Genomic DNA, 14,091 nt, shown 5'->3' with positions numbered 1-14,091 from the left:
TCTTCTCTTGGAAATACATTCCGAAAGTGCTTTGAAATCCCCTACCTAATAATCTCTGGGGTCCTTCTGTGATGTTTACTATCAGAAATATGTAGCAGTACAATCAAAACCTATATCCAGTGTATAAAAGCACCAGAAACAAATGAAGCCCAATCAAAAAGAAAGGAATGTTTTGATCCCAGTTGATCCCACTTGAAAGGAATGTTTTGATCCCAGTTGAATTTATCAACTAAATTTTTTGGTTGATTGTTGTATACTTGTTGATTGTTCTTTTGTTCTTTGTAAAGGCCATGCCTATTTATACTTTTATTCTAAGTTATTTGTAAACCGATACGATGTGCAAACAGTTGTCGGTATATAAAATCTTTAAAATAAATAAATAAGTCTTTATTGTGGTAAACTCTTAATACTACCTTTAAAAGTTGAATAAAACTACCAAGGATTATAGAAGCCCATAATCAAAGGATTTAACCAAACCAATCTCAAGTTTTGAGTTTCCCTGCTCAAACAGGTAAGTTTTAGCCAGGAAAATCTTGGTTAAACTTCCCAGATTAAAAAAAGTGGCGTGAGGGTGCTCTGGGGCTGGGATGTAAACTTAACAGAATAGCATCGATATTCAGCACTCCCTGGATAAGTTTAGCCAAGAAAGTCTGGTTGTGATGGAAAGCAGTTCTAAGGTTATGTGGGTAAACTTACTAAGATAATTTAGTCCAGATATAATCAGCAGGAAACACAACTCGCTAAATAAAGTTACCTAGGTAAATGTACCCATGTAACTTGCTGCTCACCACCCCACTCAGTACTGACTTCATAATGTCTTCAATGTACACTGATCATTTCAGGTAGCCATAGGCTCCCTGGCACTGCATAGCTTTGACTCCCCCAGATAACGTATACTTGGTCACATAAGAATTTTAAGATATTGCCATACTGGGTCAGACCGAGGGTCCATCAAGTCCTGTTTCTAACAGTGGCCAATCCAGGTCACAAATATCTGGCAAGGTTCCAAACAGTAAATAGATCCCATGCTGCTATTGCCCAGGGATAAGTAGTGACTATTTCTTAAGTCTACTTGGTTAATAACAGTTTATGGACTTCTCCTCCAGGAACTTGTCCAAAACTTTTTTAAACCCAGCTAGTTTTTAAATTATGGATGATAATTATGTGACCACCTAGAACAGTGGATAGAATGGGCAACATATTTTAAATAAGTGACAGTGCTGATGGGTGGGGGAAGTCTGATCTGCCATTGTCAATAGCAAAAAGAAAATATGGAGTAGCCATTTTGGTACTTAAGACCATCTCGCTGGCTATTAAAAAGTTGTTAAAGATCCCAATCGACATTTTCTAATCTTAGAAGCTGGCCAATCTCTTGTTATTTGTAATATTTATGCCCAAACTAAGTAAATTGTAAAATATAATAAAGCAATTGCTGGTCCATAGCTCTATGCCACCACTAATATGAGGAAGCTGAGAGACTGTCTTGGGGCTGTACAGAATGTTACACAACATCTTAGGGTGAAAAAATGTTCAGGGATTCTGGTGCTGAGATGGAGGAGAGAGTTGGGTACTGATGTTCAGATAGCAGGCTGAACAAAGTTTTTCGAGATTGAGGGAGTTGACTATTAATGTATCTCTGAGGCGCAGCCTTTTTGGTCATGTATTGTGCAATTTTTTTTTTTTATGCAGTTCTGGCTCAGAATCTCAAACCTGTTGTTGAGGCTCTCACAATTAAATATAATTTGCATAATATAAATCAAATGACCCTCACAAGAAGCACAAGCTTCGTTATATCTTGGGTAAAAGTGGAATCAAACCTGGATTGCCAGGTTTCTTAACTTTATGCTCTAATCACCATCAGGCACTTTCAGTATCACTCATATGTGTGTCTGTATACTGTAGCACACTTGGTCATTTGTAGAATTCTAGAACAAATCTTACGCCAAAATTGTTAAACTATTCCATTTACTAAACTTTTTACTTGCTCTATTTACTGTGTCTTAAGGCCCCTGTTTCCTAAATGTTTATCACACAGCCACAAAGTGCCCTCAGCATCTCTTGCATTATTAACAGGTGCATGGTCAAAGGAAATACTCATGTAAATGAAACATTCTATTGCAGACATTTTTACAAGCACTTAAAGGTGGGTAAAACCTATTCACAATTCAGTGACATATACTGTAGCAATTTTCAAAAGCCCGCTTACACAGGTTTTACACGTGTAAATACTTTTGAAAATCAGACTGATAATGTCGCGATACGAAAACTCCCCCCATCCTCTCCGCTACTTTATTTCCAAACAGTCCAAAATGGCATCAGGACAGGCTGAGCTGGCAGAGGGAACAGCGCCGAGAAGGCTGCAGGTTCCCGAAAAGGTGGAAAAACTGCAGGCAGCAAACAAGAAAAGTTTGGCCATAACCACGAGCCGGGAGAGCAGCAGCTTGTTAAGCGGCTGCTCTCCCACCGCGGAAATCCGAGCCGCCGAGGGCCGGAATAAGCTGCGGCGGCGGCGGCACAAAGAGCGGACTTCCCACCGCCAGCAGCCGCAGGATGTCCCGAGGGGACCGCGAGAGCAACCCTCCGGCGGAATCGCGACCGGCAGTGCACGTTTAGCCCTTACTTCTGCTCACGTTTCCGCGCAGGGAGCGGCCCTGCCAGGGCTTCGGAGAAGGTCGGGGTCGAGAACCGGAGCGCCCCGGCCGCCTTTTCATAAACAAATACAAAGAAATAGTGAGGGGGGGGGGCGCCGTCTTTCCCGTTTCGCGCAGCCAGGCGGGGTCGCTGTTACAGCTGTTGGCCCCCCCCCAGCCTCGGGGAGTCGGTGGGACAGGGGGCAGGAAGAGACAGAAGAATGAGGTAGGAGTAAGGGAAGGGGGGAAAAAAAACCCCCAAGACGTTTAGGGAGGGCAAGTGAGGGAGGAGGAGGTAAAAGGGAGCAGCAGCAGCCGCGGGATGCCGGCCTAGACGGCGGTGGCAGTCGCCATGGCAACCAGGACAACTCGCGCCCTCCTCCGCCCCGCTCGCGCCTCAGCCGCGGGCGGGCGGGCGGACGCCACTTACCCCGGGACTGCCTGCGGGCCGCGTCTTCTCCCCCCGTCAACCCCGCCGCGGCTCCAGGAACGTCGGGGGGGGGGGGGGGGAGAAACTTTTGCCCCGTGCCGGGATGACTACGGGTGCCGGAAGCGGACACGCTCAGCCGGGGGCGGCTGCTGCTGCTTAAATTCGGCCCTCGCTGCTGGCTTCCCAGAAGAGGCGGTGCCTGCCGGGCCCTGGGTCGCGCGAGCCGGACACTCGGGCCAGTCCCTAACACCAGCCCAGCAAAGGAGGGGGGAGGGGTGGACGCGCGCGCCCCCCGGCACCCAGGATACCGAGCGAACTCCCGCCCAGCCCTTTGGAAAAGTGGGTGCCCATGATTCTAGGGTGGGCAAGTTCTGCACGAGGCCCCGCATCCCGCTTACCTTCCTTTCTCACTTCCATCCCTGGACCTGTTCAGGGTGAGTGCTCCTATTTGTTCCTTAGGAGATAAAGTGCAGAGGTGGTCGGTACCTTTAGGAAAAGAATTCAAGAAAGTAAGGGATATGACAACAACCACGCTGGTGCCCTGGGTTAATTGATAGCTAGCACGAAATGATCAGGGTTTAAAAATAAAAAGAACCCCAATACATCCGGAAGATGGTGAATATAGGGAGGAAGCGTGGTGTTTATTTTTAATTAGCCTACAACTTTTCTGCTCTGTCAACAAGTTGTTAAGGAAAAGAATGAAAACCTGATTTTTTTGGAACCTCGGAAGAATTGGGCCTCCTACAGAGGGGCATATATTTATTTATTTATTTTCTTTTAAAACATTTATATATCCCAGGTAAGAAGGCGGCTTACAGAAGTACAAACATAATAAAAATAAATAAAACAGATTTACAAACAAAAAATTCCAAAACATACAAATCCATAAAATCAAGAAAGCATTCTGCTCATAAGGACTAAAAATAAATCCGCTTAAACGCTGCTGAGAAAAGAAAAGCCTTTAGCTGATTTCTTTCTTAAAGATTCTGGGAGGCTGTTTTATAGGGCTGCTGCCATAGGAGTGAACATCCTTTCTTTTATTTAAACTGATGAGTCTAGGGTTAGGAACATTAAGTAGTTGTTTGCCTGCAGATCGAATAGTGCGAGCGCACTATTAACCTGTCATTGGTCGCGTGTTTTCCCTTACCCCTTATTCAGTAAGGAGCGGAAAACGCGCGTCCAACCTGCAGAACCTAATAGTGCCCTCAACATGCAAATGCATGTTAATGGCCCTATTAGGTATGCCCGCGCGATTCAATAAGTAAAATGTGCAGCCAAGCCGCACATTTTACTTTCAGAAATTAGCGCCTACCCAAATTAGTGCCTACCCAAAGGTAGGCACTAATTTCTTCGGGCACCGGGAAAGTGCCCAGAAAAGCAGTAAAAACTGCTTTTCTGTGCCCCCTCTGACTTAATATCATGGCGATATTAAGTCGGAGGTCCCGAAGGGTAAAAAAAAAAAAAATTGAAGTCGGCCGGTGGCTGTTGGGTTGAAAACCGGACACTCAATTTTGCCGGCGTCTGGTTTCTGAGCCCGTAGCTGTCAGCGGCTCGAGAACTAACGCCGGCAAAATTGAGCATCGGCAGTCAAACCCGCTGACAGCCGCCGCTCCGGGCCAAAAGGACCTCCTTTTGCCCGTTTCTACCGCCGGACCTAATTTAAATACTGCATCGCGCGCACAGGCCACTTGCCTGTGCGCGCGCCAGGAGAGCGGGCGTTTGCCCGCTCTCCCGCAGACTTTACTGAATCGGCCTGATTGTAAGCCCTGTGGGGAAAGAGAAATACCTATAGGTCCTGAATGTAATCCACTTTGAAGTGCCAAAAAGCAGAATCTAAATAACTACATAAACCCTCTAGACAACTGGGAGCCAATACATTGCATGACATCCCAGAGTAATATGATCATAACATGAAGTCCCTGTAAGTATTCTGGCTGGTGAATTTATTTTGTTTAGCATTTTTTAGGAGGACATTTCACCCACTAGGGCATGTAAAATAAGCTGGTAGCAAATTAAATGTTTAAACCTAAACCAAAGAGTTATGGGAGAGATTCAAGTTTTGCAAACCAGATCTTAATAAAAAGTTGATAGTACAAAGGTACATATAGAAAGCGGTAATTTTCACTTTTCTGAAGTCTTCAAGCTGCTCACCTGCAATTCAGCAGAGCTTCTAGGTGCCATCTTGATTAGAGAAGTGTCAAAAACAACTTTCTGTGGCTTAGGGGGTAACTGGTTTATGCAGTGTGTGTGATGTCATTTGAGATGTCATAAGGACCAAGCAGACCTAATGAATCAGAGGTAATTTATGACTGGCTCCCTTGCAGGCTGTCTTGCAGAGATTAGGGTGAATTTTAAGGAGCCAGTAGAAGCCAACAGTCGCTGAAGAGCTTTGGTTCTGTCTCCCCACAGCTTCTCACTCAGTCTCCCTGCTCCCTGAGCAACTACATCCCACCCGTTCAAACTAGAAAGGTCTTCTTCCTGCCTAAGTCCTTTGGCGCCCTCTCACTTTCAGACCTAGCGCTGGAGCTGTTTCCGAATTATAACTGGGGTGGACACACTCACACATCCATTCAAACTGCTACACAGCCACCACCAGTCCAATCTCATCAGAGACTTGACTTACCAGCAACAGTTTGCCCCATTGTACACACAACAGTAATTACTCTCCACACTATGTAGGACAATATTTACCAGAATATGAAGTTACATGTAGTATGGGCTACCTGTTGTAGACAGCTGCAAACATACATACTTATAAATTTCAGTGCTTGCTTTGTAATGTATTCAAAAATAATCTGTGCAAATATGCTAATTTGTTAAAGAGATTTAAGCAAATGTCTGGGCCAAATTGAAGGGTTGCAGTAACCTGACAAAATAGGATACCCAGAGCTTTGTTATCTCTTTATTGTACCTGCCTTGAATGGAAATTGGGTGCGGTCACGTCAACCCTCGGCATCCCCAATAATAGCTACTGTCCCCGAGGTGAAAGTAATGCAGAGATGAAGTGGTCAGCCATGACACAACCACAGAACTTCCCTACACCACTCCGACTTTCAGACATGCAACATTTCATCATGGCGGAGTTACCTGATGTGTATTTTAATTCATTTAAAGTAAAAGAATAATGCACATTTTCATGTTCTCCATTTAGATGCCGTAAACAAAGTTTAGATTGAATCTAAAAATCCTCTTGCAATTTCCCACCTTGTATTTAAATAAATAAATAAATACATACATACATACATACATACATATTTGATATGAATATAGATTTGCTAACCCTCCCTGATGAAAAGGAGACCTTGCTGGCTAAAAATAGCCACCTTTCTACTTTCTCCCTCCGGAAAGTTCCCTTCCTTCCACCCATTTCCATGGAAGACAAGAACATCTCTGACTTTTTCTTCTTCAGTGCTTCTTCTGGGTGACTTTCAAACCTTGGCCTGATTGCTTGTGTATAGAATACTAACATTTCTGAAGTTAGTCCCTAAATTAAAGAATTTGAGCACAGTAAAACCATGCAGCTGCCCAGTATTTTTGGTTGTGTTATTACTGTATTTGGTATACTAGAATATGAAATATAGACACAGAGAAACATGTAGGCTGTGATGGCTGCTAAGGGCTCTTAAGGCCCATCACGTGCTTTATAAATGGTAATATTAATAGTCATAGTAGCCTGCCCAATATATTTCCTGTTGCATTTCCAGAGACTCCTGTCTTTTATTCACTCTTTCCCCATCTAAGGATCTTCTGTGCTTATCCCAAGCTTCCTTGAATTCTGATATGGTTTCTACCTTCACTGTCTATTGGGAGGTGATCATATCTCAACCACCTTCTCTACCCTACAAAGAAATAGTTTCTAATGTTACTCCTCAATGTGCCTCCTTTGAGCCTATTATTGCAATTGTCCCACAGGCCCTGCCTTTTCTCTTTTTTTTTTTAAGAAATTGTCTCTTGCTGAGTTTCTAACACGTTTTACACTTTTTGGTGTGTGTTTCACAATTCTTTATACTTTGACGATACATGTTGCGTATCACAGTGTGCTGAGATTAACAACATTTTATTTAATCTTTGTTGGGTTGTTCGTTAGTGGGGTTTGTGTGTTTTATATTTTGATTATATGTTAAAACCTCTGTGACCTGCTTGGAATCTGGCAGAATTCAAACTTTTAAATTAAATAAATAAATATGATGACCTCTCATACTTAGAACTTCCTTTCTCCTGAAAAGCTTTGCTTCCTGTGCATTATTTATACCAGTGGTTTTCAAACTATTTTTGGCTCAAGGAACCATATGGTAATATATTGTGAAATTCTGCAGGACTGTCACTCTCTCTCTCTCTCCCTGGCTCCTCTCCCGCAGTGTATATAAAATTACCCGGCACCCTTTAGGGATGCATGCTCAACGCTCGAATTCAGTGGAACTCATGTTGAAAACAGCCGATTGGTATTTTTACTGTACCCTGAGGCCTGCATCTACAAAGCTACTGTGAGTTTTTAGTTTCACTTAAAATAAATCTATGGCTTCACTCTAATGCATGTGGCAACTTTCTTGTCTTTCAGATTCCTTGACATTTGTTTATGCAAGAATGTTCTGCACTAGAGAGATGCTGAAACCACCCAGAGGTATATAATATCATAGCAACACTTTCTCCAGCAATAAATGGTGGCAGAAGGAACACAGCTCCATGGGGGATCCAGGATTTTAAATGCTTAGTAAAAATAAGTGCTTAGCGCAGAGATACTTTAATATTATTTTGCTGCACTAAATAACATATGTCCAGAATTTTTGGTAACAATTCTAAATTTAAAAATTGGGTGACATTTTTGCTCACAGGTTATTTCCTGTGAAACTTTTTCCCATCCAGAAATTACAGGTCATAAAATCCTTGGGCAGAAATGGTACTATTTTGAAAACTGTGCAAATCAAGTGACTTACAGGCTTTTTCTTTTCTTAACCTGGAACTTAAATCTAGTGTTCCTTGCTTGTAAAGAAGACAAGTTTATATTTGTGTCAGATACAAAAAATATTAGGGTGGATTATAGGAATGGTGCATGTTCAAATGTTAAGCGCATAAAAAGTGAAAAGATCAGTCTGGCAAATAAAAGATAAACAAGCTGGAAATAGCAAAAGATGTGGGCACATTTTTGGTTCATTTAGTTCCAATCTGAGCCAATCTCGTAATTTCTTCATAGCTTTTTAGTGGAGATGCAGCCTGGCAAATCGGGTGAGCGGCTTTACTATTTAAACATGCATATGGACAGACGGATGGATGGATGAGTGAATGGAACATCAGTGATAAGGTAAATGTTCTTCCTGATTTATCTAAATACACACAGATGCAACCTAAATCTTTCCTGCAATTAAAGCCCCAAGTCTTGGCACTAGGAGCTTCTTTCTTTCTTAATGTGTTGTGTGTTTCAAGGGAATACATTTATTTTCTCTCTCTGTGCAGCTTAAGATTTCTCGATGAGAAATCCAATGTAAGATTTTGTTGTGGAGTTTCTCCGGTATTTAATTTGGAATACTTGCTCAACTGGTTACATCTCTCTCTATTTATGGACTGTTGTTTGTTTTAGAATATATTCTTTATATAGATACTACTTCTTTGTATTTGTTCTTCATAAGCAAACTTCTCTTGCACCGCAAATTCTCTTGTTGTACAGCTGAACATTTTATAAATAAAAAGTTTAAACAGAAAAAAAAAATAAAAATAGCCTGCTCGCACACTGAGAAACGTAACTTAAAATGAGAGAGCCATAACAACTGAAAAGTCATTCAGAAGCAGAAACAGAAATGTAGTACAGGCAAAACATAATGTTAACCTTAAAGAAATGTGAGAAAATAGAAGGGAAAAGGAAAATCAGACATGATTTAAAGTGCCCTTAAAATACCAGGAAGAAAGAAGGAAAGGAAATTCTGGAGAAAGCTTTAACCAAAAAGTGCAGCTCTGTGTGCTGGACAGTATTACTGAATTACCTGGCACGCAGTAATACCGCTGTATCAATGAAAAACCGTGCTGTCATGATGCTTAATATTCTTTCACAAACTCCCCTTGCAATTTGCTTGAACTCGGAGGGGCAGCAAAAGAGTAAAAGATTGCCTTACACTCACTGGAGATAAAAAGTTAACAAAAGCTAAAAATATGTACATCAGGTGACACCTTTTTACTGGACTGCCTTCATGCAGTTATTGACTTAAGCTTTCAGCAATTGAGTCTCCCTTCCTCAGGTCAGAATAGAATGAGCAAGAGATGATGTTAGCAGGAAAAAGAAGTGAATTACAAAAGGCATTCCAATGATAGGGGGAAGGGAGATGGGTGACGGGCAGAATTTGGCTGAGCAGTTTAGGAACTTGTTGAGTAGAGAGGCACAGTCTCACCAGAGGCTTTGTCGTCATCCGGTTTGAAAGCGTCAATAACCACGGCCACTGCGCTCAGAGGCAGGAATGCTGAAAGAGAGAGCAAGGTTCCCTTCTGGGTATGGGTCACAATGCTGCCACCTGCAGGCCAAGGATCATCAGTACAGTGAATTACCTTCAAGATTGTTTGGCACACAGAGCATTGGTCACCTTCAAACAATTGCAGATGTTACCTTTCAAACAAAATTGGGGACCATGATAATCAATAATAAACCTAGAAAAAAAAAAGTGAACTGGAAAAAACCCTTTATACTATACACAGAAGGGAAAAGGGTGATCATATTTCACACTTATTAATGGCGTTCAGGCCTTTTATGACGGACATTAGTCATTCATCCTTATTGAAAATGAAGGAGTTAATACTGGAAGTGAAAGAAAGGTGAAGCGAATTAAAAAAAAAAACAAACAAAAAGCCAGCTCAACACAGTTCAGACAAAAATTATTCATTTATTATTTGTTTGTAAACATTTGATATTCCATCTTTACCAAGCTGGTCTCAAGGTGGATTACAATCACATTTATAATTTAATTTCTGTCTCATTTGTGTCCGTTTACAATACGCATAAGGAAACACGATAGGGGACGTATTAAGGAGAGGCATACAAGAGATGATTAGAGGTACGAGGAGGTTTGTAGTGGTCACCTAGGAAGTAGCAGAAGGTTTGGTAGGAGTAGGACTCTGGCTGGATGGATAGGATAGCCAAGGTAACAAAAGGTACAATATTGTGGATGCATTGGGAAGGCAGGCACATAGTGCAGAGCAATTAGTCAATTATTTATTTATTTATTTAGAGATTTTTATATACCGCAGTACGTAAGGATATACATCACCGCGGTTTACATTTAACAATAACTTAGCAACAGGCTTTACAATTGACATTATTAACTAGAATTAGAATTAAGAGGAGGCCAGGCAGTGAGTGATTATGTAGTATCATGATGAAGTTTCAGTAGTCCAAGTGATGGAAGGGAGTCTCTTGTCGTTGTGTTTGTCCAGTTTGTCAGAGTTTCAAGTGGAATTTAGGGAAGGAACAGAAACGGAGAAACATGACGGTAGAAGCAGACCATATGGGCCTATCTAGTCTGCCAACCTTTAACTCTTTTTCCTGAAGGTAAGGTAAAATGTCCCAAGGTGAAGGGGTAGTGGGATCTTGTTCCATAGTTTTGGGGCATAGCAGCTGAATGTGCGGAGACGGGTGCAAGCTTATCTGGCGGAAGCCATAACGGGAGAGGAAAAGAGGGCCATTTGGGAGTAACAACGTCTTCTTGTGGGCATGTAGGAGAGCATGAGCTGGGAGAGATACTGAGGCTGTGCTGTTTGCACACCCAAAGACAAAGCAAAGACTTTTGAATTGTATCCTCTTATCGACCGGGAGCCATGCATACATAAAAGTTGGCTAAGCGGATCCTTTTTGGGGAAAATAATCTTTACATAAGTTACAAAGGCAGAACATTAGGGAGAATAATTTTAAATAGTGTGGATAAGTCAGCACGTATGTGCATAAGTTGATGCACCTCAAGTTACTCCTGTGTTTTATAAACTGTACAGCGGGAGCCATGCAGTTTCTGAAATAATGAATATTACCACCCAAATGTACATGGCTCTCACATTTTTTAATGCGGCAATCCACATATATTAGTGTGCACTTATATTTTACAAGTTAAATAACTGTAGCATATGCATATAATAACCCTCAGTTTATGCATGAAGGCAGGTATTTGATAAATCTCACTGATGAAAATACTTATTTGTGTGTGTACTTCCAAGCACTAGTTCACCAAGACCTCCAGCAGCTGTTCCAGATCTTCACACTTCACACTCCCCCTTCACCACTGGCTCCAGAGCATTCTCCCCCAACCAAAAACTGCAGGCAAAAGAGAAGTCAGATTTAACATCTGTAACTTGATTAGCAGGTGTAGATGCATGCGTCCATATTTGCACACACTCAGTTTATAAAATACGTCAACGTGCACATACTTCCAAACCCTGCTCTGAAACACCCTCTTTGTGTGGCCCACTTTTATTTCTGTCTGTTATATGAAGTGCTTTAAAAAAAAAAGTAACAAAAACCATGCGCACACACAAATCTAGGGAAAATGGAAAGTAATTTCTTCAAATGCTGAATTGATAGAGGATGGCTGTTATTGCTACATTGCTAGACATGTCATGTACTTCTGAACTGTTGCAAAATAGACAGTGGAGAGAGCTTTAGGGCAGATTTCACTCCTAGAATAGCAGCTGTGCTGGCACCACAGTAACGTCCAGGCACTGATAGGAAAGGTGTTTCTCAGCTGGGGCTGGAGATGCTGTGGAAGGGAAAAGGGAGTCATGGTCATTGCCTAACAGTGACACCTAGTGGCCAGATTCAGGGCCCATGATTGCACCCTGGTGCCTACCCCTGGCTCAGGACCATCACTGCAATGGCTGGATTAAACATAAGCTGGGATTGGATATAAAATAGGGGGGGGGGGGGGGGAGGAACTGGCTAGTTGTGAATGAAGGTTCATGGCACCAGATCCCAGCTCTGATTCCAGCTGAGCTGGAAGTACAAAATATCTGAAGGAAATAGCTGCCAGCAAATGGTATTATGTGATTACAATTCCAAAACACCATGGGGTTTTCAATGTCTGCTTAAACTACCTTGGCAGCTTCCAGAAATGCCCTATTAGCATTTTGCATAAACGGGCTTTCTCACGGACTTCAAACTTGATCAGTGTGTGAGATCCAATGGCATTTTTTTTTTTTAATATTAAATTTCAAAGGGGCACCTTTCAGTGAATGCACCATTCAGCTGGCAGTGTGACATTGAAGGATGTGTATGAGTGAGTGCAAAAGCTACCTTATCACAGAAAGCAACGGTTCGCTGTTAAACTGCAATGCTCCACTTGTGCTATAACCTGAACTACTGTGCTTTCAACATAGTCAATGAGCAGGCATGAGATTAGTCTGCATCTAGACCCCACAGAGAGAACACTTTGCAGCTTTTGGGGCTGGGATGGGGAGAGCATTAGAGTAGGCACTGCACATACCAATTGCCAATTTATGTATTTATTTATTTATTTATTTTTAACTTTTATATACCGACATTCCTGTATAAAATACAAATCACACCGGTTTACAATAAAACATAACTTCGCCTGTGAGCATTACATAGAACAATCAACAAATTATACTAAAAAGCATGCATTACCTTTGTCAGAAATGTAAAACAATTTACTTAGTAACAGGCCGATACAGTACAGTGTGCTCCGACAGAGCGCAATGTTAGCCTGCTCTTGGACGCGCGTTTTCCCTTACCCCTTATTCAGTAAGGGGCGGAAAACGCACGTCCAACCCGCAGCACCTAATAGCGCCCTCAACATGCAAATGCATGTTGATGGCCCTATTAGGTATTCCCACGCGATTCAGTAAGTAAAATGTGCAGCCAAGCTGCACATTTTACTCTAAGAAATTAGCGCCTACCCAAAGGTAGGCGCTAGTTTCTGCCGGCACCGGGAAAGTGCACAGAAAAGCAGAAAAAATTGCTTTTCTGTGCACCCTCCGACTTAATATCATGGCGATATTAAGTCGGAGGTCCAGAAGGGTGTAAAAAAAAAAAAAAAAAGAGAGAGAAAAAAAATTTAAATTGGGCCGGCAGCTGTCGGGCCGAAAACCGGACGCTCAATTTTGCCGGCTCCAGTTTCCGAGCCCGTGGCTGTCAGCGGGCTCGAGAACCAACGCCGGCAAAATTGAGCGTCGGCTGTCAAACCTGCTGACAGCCGCCGCTCTGGGTCAAAAGAAGGCGCTAGGGACGCGCTAGTGTCCCTAGCGCCTCCTTTTGCCCGTTTCTACCGCACCACCTCATTTATTTATTTTTATTTATTTATTTTTAATTTTTATATACCGAGGTTCTTATAGAGACTACAAATCACTCCGGTTTACATATAACGATAAACTGCCCAACAGAGATAAGGGGCTTTACATAGAACAGTGGCACATATGGAACAATATAACTGGATGACAATTTAACATAATGATAATAAATAATATGGTATAGTTTAACATTGTAATTAATAAAATTATGTAATATAATCTGTATAATTTAACTATTTAACTTGGATATAGTGACATATTAACCATGCCAAATATAAATAATAATATAAAATGAATTTTTGAACTTAGAAATTGTAGTCCAGTTGCAGAGGAAAATATAAATAATAAGATTAATTTTTAGAACTCAAAGATGTCCAGTTGCAGAGACCTGAAGGTAGGACTTGGTATGGTGACCATAATTAGGGGATACTTCTTATTTGGGATGTCTTTCCGTCTTGGTAGGATTGTGAGTCTGGGAAGGCTTGTTGGAAAAGAAGAGTCTTTAGTCTTTTTTTGAACTCTTGATGATTGGGTTCAAGTCTTAGATTTGGGGGGAGCATGTTCCACTGGTGGGGGCCTGCTAAGGATAGCGCTCTTTTGCTCAGTGATGATTTTACTTGTTGGGCATGCAGTGTTCCTTTGTAAGCGCTTCTGATTGGTCTAGAAGATGTGTGCGGTTGGAGTTGAAAGCTTAACGTGATGGGAGCTATTTTGTTTGTCGCTTTGTGGATGATTGTGAGTACCTTATAGAGTATCCTTTGT

At 41.9% G+C, this 14,091-nt stretch overlaps 1 protein-coding gene and 1 long non-coding RNA gene across 12 annotated transcripts in view; one reads left to right on the top strand and one right to left on the bottom strand.

Annotated features, from left to right (window-relative positions):
- The window catches only part of STK33 (serine/threonine kinase 33), a 122,862-nt gene extending 117,587 nt beyond the window's left edge, over positions 1-5,275 (bottom strand). For 6 of the 10 annotated variants that reach the window (XM_029582096.1, XM_029582095.1, XM_029582091.1 and 3 more), the window contains exons 1-2: positions 5,212-5,275; positions 3,459-3,546 (exon numbers count right to left, since the gene is read on the bottom strand). The gene's annotated coding sequence lies outside the window, so the exon portion shown is untranslated. Of the gene's footprint in view, positions 1-2,620; positions 2,869-3,060; positions 3,179-3,458; positions 3,547-5,211 lie in introns of those variants that run through there. The other 4 variants (XM_029582094.1, XM_029582092.1, XM_029582098.1 and 1 more) reach the window with 4 other exon arrangements.
- The window catches only part of LOC115079076, a 121,906-nt gene continuing 111,132 nt past the window's right edge, over positions 3,318-14,091 (top strand). For both annotated transcript variants that reach the window (XR_003853185.1, XR_003853186.1), the window contains exons 1-3: positions 3,318-3,494; positions 7,619-7,681; positions 8,252-8,359. This is a non-coding gene — a long non-coding RNA (uncharacterized LOC115079076). The remainder of the gene's footprint in view (positions 3,495-7,618; positions 7,682-8,251; positions 8,360-14,091) is intronic.

Source organism: Rhinatrema bivittatum, chromosome 17 (genome assembly GCF_901001135.1).
Source record: "Rhinatrema bivittatum chromosome 17, aRhiBiv1.1, whole genome shotgun sequence".
Lineage (NCBI taxonomy): Eukaryota > Metazoa > Chordata > Amphibia > Gymnophiona > Rhinatrematidae > Rhinatrema > Rhinatrema bivittatum.
Note: the sequence above shows the minus strand (reverse complement) of the source record. Positions and strands in the feature narration are given on the sequence as shown.